Source organism: Schistocerca americana, chromosome 11 (genome assembly GCF_021461395.2).
Source record: "Schistocerca americana isolate TAMUIC-IGC-003095 chromosome 11, iqSchAmer2.1, whole genome shotgun sequence".
In the NCBI taxonomy this organism is placed as follows: Eukaryota; Metazoa; Arthropoda; class Insecta; order Orthoptera; family Acrididae; genus Schistocerca; species Schistocerca americana.
In genome coordinates, this window is record NC_060129.1 from 70,073,520 (window position 1) to 70,081,012 (window position 7,493).

General features: G+C 38.3%; 1 long non-coding RNA gene across 1 annotated transcript; it reads left to right on the top strand.

Annotated features, from left to right (window-relative positions):
- The first annotated feature begins 2,559 nt into the window (after positions 1–2,559).
- On the top strand, positions 2,560–3,318 carry LOC124553942. Its single transcript, XR_006968176.1, has 3 exons — positions 2,560–2,642; positions 2,845–3,011; positions 3,101–3,318. It is a non-coding gene; the product is annotated as an uncharacterized LOC124553942 (long non-coding RNA).
- The last annotated feature ends 4,175 nt before the right edge of the window (positions 3,319–7,493 follow it).

The following is a 7,493-nucleotide window of genomic DNA, read 5'->3' on the forward strand; positions in this document are numbered from 1 at the left end:
GTGTTCTTTGATGTCCTTAGGTTAGTTAGGTTTAAGTAGTTCTAAGTTCTAGGGGACTGATGATCATAGATGCTAAGTTCCATAGTGCTCAGAGCCATTTGAACCATTTTTTTTAATTTATTTTTTTTTAAATACCAAGCCAATAAGATTTGTTGTCAAGTCTCAGGGGGCTCTTATACCCTTTACCTAATGGATTTCTGGAGTTCAGAATATCAAAAATCCTATCAATATTATACAAAAATTCTACTGTTGCTTCACTTCCTTTAATATTTGGATCACCAACCCTCCTCAAAAACTCTATACTATCTGCCACTCTAGAACTCAAAGTCTGTGGAGCTAATGAAACATTCATTTTTCTATTTACATAAATTATATGTTGTCCTGATAGTTTGTTGGCAAATGTCATACCTTCTTCTTGTTGTACCTTGTTCAATTGCTCAATGAAATGTCATCTAATAATGCCAGTTGGGGACTCAATAGCAGATACTTCTGCTAGAGCATTCCTGGCAAACTTCATCATATGACATGTCCAACATACAATAAACATTGTAGCTCTTAAAATCACCCTTGGAAAAATTTAAAGTACAGCCAAGTGTACGTAAAGTGCTTATATTTACCTTGCAGCCATCACATGTAACACATTAAACCCTAATGCCAGAACTATGCAGCCTCTCTAAAGCGGATTTCATCAGTGTGGCCTGATTATTTGCCTGTACACCGTTGATAAAGAAATATGCAATCGGGCATATAAATTTGGCTTTAATAGAGACAAGCATGAAAACCAGAGCCTCAGATGCCTCTATTACTTCTTTTGACTGAGGCATTTCCCCACCAAACTCTAAAAAATCTGTGTATTGCTTAGTTCCTTGGTCCCAAACTACTTGCTTCCTAAGTGCCACACTGTCTACAATTAGACATGAATCGCTGAACTGGTCCCTTACGATTGGGTTCGAATCAACGTACTTAAAAACATCTTTTAAGAAGCCAGTTTCACAGTCGACACTTGCCACCCGTTTCGAAATCAATGATTTATGGGTCAGAGGCTTTAATTTTTGCAGGTATTCATATGCTGCTGGTGAATAAAAGTACACAGTCATCGCAAACATTTTCACATTTGTTGTGTATCTATTACCCTTTGACGAGAGAGAGTTGTCCACTAAATTGCACACTAATTCCACTTGTGTTCCTTTCTGATGATTGAGGAAGTTATGTAACTTCTCAGGAAGATGCCCCTTCTCCTTCAATGAACTTATGATGTCATCCATCGAAAACACTTTCTTCTCTCTTCTTCGAAGTTTTTCACGTACACACTTCAGTTTACGTTTTAATTCGTGCACAATGTCTGAGAAAAAATTGCAAGTTCTGGTCGCCTTGTCTTCCATTTCTACTTTCGACTGTATACCACAATCAATTACTTGAGAACCAACTGCACTCTGAAATAAAGAAATAATTTCGTTATATATGATTGAAATAACTCAAGGCTTGATGAAAAAATATTATAAGAAAACTTTGGGGGTGTGAAAACATCCTTATACTAACGATTTCGATACAATTCGCAGCTTCTGCATTGGATAAATGGGACATGCTTTCCACGGAAGAATTCTCATTGACAACATTGTCCACGCAATCAGTAGCTTCTGCAGAGGGCAAATCAAGCACGGATTCCAGGACAAAACGCTGAAAACAAAAATATGGAACTGTATTACAACATTGCGTAGACCTATGTAGCCCATTAGTGTCCGTACGAAATAAATTCACAAAGGTCAAAACCACACACATAGCAAAGAAATTAATTAGCTGCCTCAAATGGAGAAGCATCGTTGTCACTCAAAATGCTAACATGTCGTCGTGACTGTTTATTTGGTGGCATCAAATGTGTCGGAAAGTCAACAATTGATGGCACTGCTTCGGGTCTGAGACGTTTCTTCCACGTTCCAGGGCTCACTACGTAATCATCTTGCCGGAAAAGGTTTCCGCAAAGAAAACTGCAAGATGTAGGTTTGAAATCTTTCCGCTTCACGGAAGTAATCCACTTCTTTAGCAGCTCTGGGTGCTTTAGAGGAAACCTGTTCAAAAACATCGAATTCGCAAACGCACTAAGTCTGTATTGTTGTAGTATTGTACCGGTAGTCCTATTACCTGTGAAATGGTAAGTCACTTTCCTTACTCCATCGCTTCGTACACTTGAAAGCGGAACAAGAAATCACCATTTCGATAATCCTTAATTCCTTATACACCGTACAGACCGAGAGAAACTTCTTGGCAAATTCAAATATGGCGGGCAATACGGACGACAGTAATCAAATGGTAGAGCCATCTATCGGTAGGTCCGGTAGTTGAGCATCCCTCATTTCGCTAGCTTTAGACGCCTGTGGGTCGGTTTTCGTAGCAGTGACTGAAAGCATGGCTTTATTTTCGTAACATTTGTGGCGGAAATCTTGTTCTCACTGCCATATGCGATTCGGATTGTTAATGAGAATCTGCTCAAAATGTCACACAAGTGCTGTATGCCCTATTGTAGGGGAAACTACGACAACGGTTTAACAGTTAGCATCTTTTCATTCCCGTCTGATGAAGCATTAAGACTGAAACGGATCGCTGCAGTTCATAGGAATGACTGGGAACCCAGTAAACAGTTCGTTGTAAGTATCTGTAATTTAACTTTATTTCTATATTGTTACTCTTTAATACTGTTATGTTACAGAACTGAAAATTCAAATCAATAGCCTATCTATAACGAAGCATTATACTTTTAAGCTCACTTTATGCAGTCCTCAGTTAGATTTCATTTGTCGGTTTACATTCTGTCTTTACGTTAACAGTAAAATATATGGTTCTTTTCAGATATGTGAACTGATTTCACTGCAGACGACATTGAGAAAATTACCAGTGCTTACGACCCAAAACTGGCAAACTCTTTACAGCACCTTTGGACCGTCCACGTTTAAAGAAACGTTCGTGAAAATTTATCGTAAAGGGTACTTGTAATCAGTTTTCAGATTAATGTTCAGGTTCCTTAATTTTCTTACGATATTGTTAAATATCTAAGATCATGAAACATTGCTATACGGATCTCATGTTTATCTCTCTCTATTTGCAGATGCCGTACCTTCAAAGTTGCAAGGATGAACTACGTATTTATCTTCAAAACAAGCACCAGCTCGAGAAGATCCAGAGAGTCGCGAACGTTTGGAGAACCAAGCACTTGAGAAAGTCATTGAGCAGAGTGTGGGATCACACAAAAAATGATGGAAAAGAGTTCATTTGCTAGTTTAGAAGATTTTAAATCAAAATTATCTGATTGTGAAAAGCACAGTGACTGGGTCACGGTAACTAAATCAAATAATTTGTGTGTTGTGTTAAAGGATGCTCCTTATCTAAATGTTGTGTGGCATGTCGTTATAAATAGTGATTTAGTGTTAAGTGCATTTGTGAAGGAAGCTGTGCTAAATTGTGCTGGTACGATTAAATTACCAAACCAAGTAAGTGATACTGGTACAGTTAGCAATATTTTGAAAGAGTTGTATGTGATGTTTCATATAAATGAGGCTCCATTTGACGCAAGTTTGTCTTGCATTGAAGACATTTTGGAAAACTTGTAAGAAAATTTACCAGAAAGTGAGCATAAAATTAAATTTTTGAAGGAACAAGTTTCATTTCCAAGATTTAATAGTCCAACAGAGATTAGGTACGGGAGTGTTTCAATGATTTTATGGTCATTAGCTTATTCTATCAGGCCACATGCATATAGGATTTTGATGAGTGCTCGTAATTATTCCATTCCAAGTCCCAGTACTTTGTCAAAACTTTGCAGTAAACTTCCAACTAACCCAATCATTGAGCATCAGAGTGATCAGTTTCTCAGTTACATACCACAAAAAGTTGGTGCTTTATCTGTGAATGATAAAACTGTCCTGTTGATGGATGAGATTTATTTAAAGTCACAACTTGACTATAAAGGTGGCAATGTCGTAGGTGGTGCTTTTAATACAGATGTGGTTTTGTGTGCAACTAGTGCTTACGTTTTTATGATCCAGAGTATGGATTCAGTGTACAAAGATGTGGTGCATATTCTCCCAGTTCACACAATTCAATTAAACTAGAAGCAGTGGGATTTCAGGTAATAGGAGTAGTAGCTGACAATAATGCTACTAATAAGAAAGCTATTTCGTACTTTTCTTCCCCCCCCCCCTCTCCCTCCTAGTGTACAGATAAAATATGTTCATCCTGAGCAGACTTCTGCAGACCGCCCACTTTACTACTTTGTGGATACTGTACACATTTTAAAATGTGAACGGAACAACTGGGGTAATGAAAAGGACCAAATTATATGCTTTCCTTCTTTTAGTGATAGCTTGAAGGTAGGTCTTGCTTCTGTTACAGCACTGAAGGAACTATATTTACTAGAAAAATGTGAACTGTTGCAGTATGGCAGCACTTTAACACTTAAGTCACTATATCCAAATTCTTTTGAATGGCAAAATGTGAAATTAGCATTGCATATTTTTAATAACATGACAGTTGTTGCAATGCAACAACTAGGTGCAACAAAGAAATTGAAAACTGGCAGAGTACTGCCACATTTGTAAAAATAATAAGTCAGTGGTTTGATATTAAATGTTGAAACGCTGCTGAAGGATAAATGGCTAAGAAATGTTTACCAAGAACAGATTACTCTCAATTCAAAACATATTCATGTCTTTTTGAGAAACTTTCTCTCGTGGTTGTGGCCATGGGAAGATTGCAATGGAGGAAAGAAATTGACCAGAGAAACACACTTTGCTCTCAAACATACTACTGCAACCTTTATTGATTTTAGTGAATACTGGCTGTGTGAGAAGAAGAGGACATATTTGCTCTTTGGGAAAATACAGACAGACAGTTTGAAGGACAGGTTTGGGAAATACTGCCAGCTTAATGGGGGAAGTTACCATGTATCGCTAAGGCAGGTATTTGAAACACAAGGAAAATTAAGGGCCCAGAGTATGTTTTCTCTTGTATTAAAGTCCAAAGTGTTTGGTGATGTTGTTGTTAGACCTAATAATGTCGATGCTGCTTGTTGTAGAATCCCAGGCTTTCAAGATATCGACAACCCAGAGCTGTTAAATGTAGTAGTTGATGATAGTGATGTTGATGAAGTAGAGTAGACGAAAACACTTGGCCATTACTCCATTATATTGCTCACACCAAGTGCATCTAAAATAAATTGTCCATATTGTGAAGGGTTTGTAACATCCGAAGAAACAAGACAAGCAGATGATTTGATAATGGCAAATGACAGGGGAGGTTTAACATACCCTAGCAGTGATGTAGTCACATGTGTTTCCTATGTATACGTAACACTACAAAAAATTCTTAAAGAAAAGGAAAAATTTGTTCCTGCACTAAGTAAATCAAAGAAATGTGCTTGTGAAAGAAGCAGCCATTAATGTGCCAAAAGACTTACTTCTTGGTTTCCATTGTTTAAAAGGTCACACTCTTGAATCTATCACACATTGTATATTGACTTGCAGTGCAAATATTTTACTAAACAACTTTGTAAAACTAAAAAATGATGTGTGTGTGACAAAAGATGTAAGTATTTACAAAAGAATGAAAAAGTCTTGACATCTGACTCCTTGTCACAAAAAATTGTGAAATAAATGTTTTCTGGACATTTACTTATTAAAGTGAAGCTTGTTAAGTATCACATGCCCCTTTTTCGTAAGTTATTAAATGAAAAAACTTTTAATAAATGATTTACATATTTGCGGTGAATTTTTAAGGTCCTTGTGTAATTTTATTAACAATCAAGGAAAATCATTATTACTTATTATAAAATTGAATATGCAGCAAGGCAATGCTGTAAGCGCTTAAAATTTTACGTTGCATAAAAAGTAGGTAGTGGTGACTGAAAAAATAGGATAAATGATTTATTTTATTTGTAGGCGAATTTGGAAGGTCCTAGTGTATTTTTTTTATTAATTTTTATTTATTTATGTTTTTTTTTTTGTATTCAAGGAAAATCATTATGCCTTAGGTAGTCGAAATATTGCGTTGGTTACCTTATTGTAAGATCTAATCAGCAGCAAGGTGACGCTATAAGTGCTTAAAATTCTGAAAAGTAGGTAGTTGTGACTATATGAACTGCCTTTGAAGATACAGGATCCAATATTTATATAAATCTTTTTCACTCGATCGTGTTACGCCACAATTCATCATTTACAAACTAGGTGATACAGTATGCAGAGCTGTGACGTCACTGCAGGCGTTGTGAAGCTTTGTTTCTTGGTGGTGTTGATAGGAGAAGTACGAATAGGTTTGTTGAAACAGTCGCCGGCGGGCTCACACGCATGCGCGTTGCAAACATAAAACGTACCGTCGCCATGTTTTTTAAATTTTGCCTGTGTACTTTCTATATGTCTTCATTAGCGTTATCATCCCCATATTTTCTCTGTTTTAACTTCTGCAACTTTTCCGCCACTTTACCGTTTTTAACAAAGTCACCGTTTTATTGCCTTTTTATATCGTTTGTTATCTTCCCATAATGTGTTTTTTTTCTCTTTTCTTATTTGGGCTTTACGCATCTATCGCCAGGGGGGATTGACATTCAGTAAGGGGAAAAAATTAACATCTCGAGGGTTGGATCCCCTCACTTTCAAATCGGAGGATTATGCCACCCGGACTGCTCTCAAGGTGCCTTTGCCATCTGTCTGCTGGCTGCTGCCCGGTGCTCCCCACCACCACCGCCGCTGGCGGCATCCCCCTGTCCTCATCACAGCCACCCTCCATATTTGTCTATTTCCCCATTTCAGTGACTCCTATTGCCAGTGGACAACGAATCCCATCATGGACACACCCACTAGCACCATCATTTACACTTCTACTTGCCCCGCATCCACCATTACCTCGTGGAGTGCCTCCCACTACCTTAAACAATGTCCTAACCTTGGCCTCCTCCTTCCTGCAACACCTGCTACGAATTCCACCCCACCCTTTCCTCCAAATGCAAATCCTGAACTCACTGTCCCCATTCACCACATTGACCAGCCCATCCATCCCATCAATTTCCTCCACCCACCCCCTACAGCTGAAGACATCTGGTTCCTGACCATTGTAATGCAGAATATCCACCCACTGCAACATTCCCACACTATCCAGCATATCTCCCTTGCTGCTGCTCCGTCTTCCATTTCAATAGCTACGCTACTTACTCTCACAACCAGGCCCTCTTTATATTTATATGCCTAGACACTTGTTTAAGCTCCTCTCTGCTTTTCTCCTCCCACTCTGCTTAGCTACTGACAGGCAAAACAACGAAACTATCGTCTGAAGAACACGTGTCTGATTTCTACCAACCACATACAGGCCCATTCTGAGTGCTGCGCAGAGTGCCAAAAGACTACGTGATAGATTTGAAGGGAAAGCCGGGCTTTTCTTAGTGCTAAAACACACAGCAATCACAGACAATTCTAGCTACTTAATCCATGGCAGCAAATGGAGAAATGTATGTA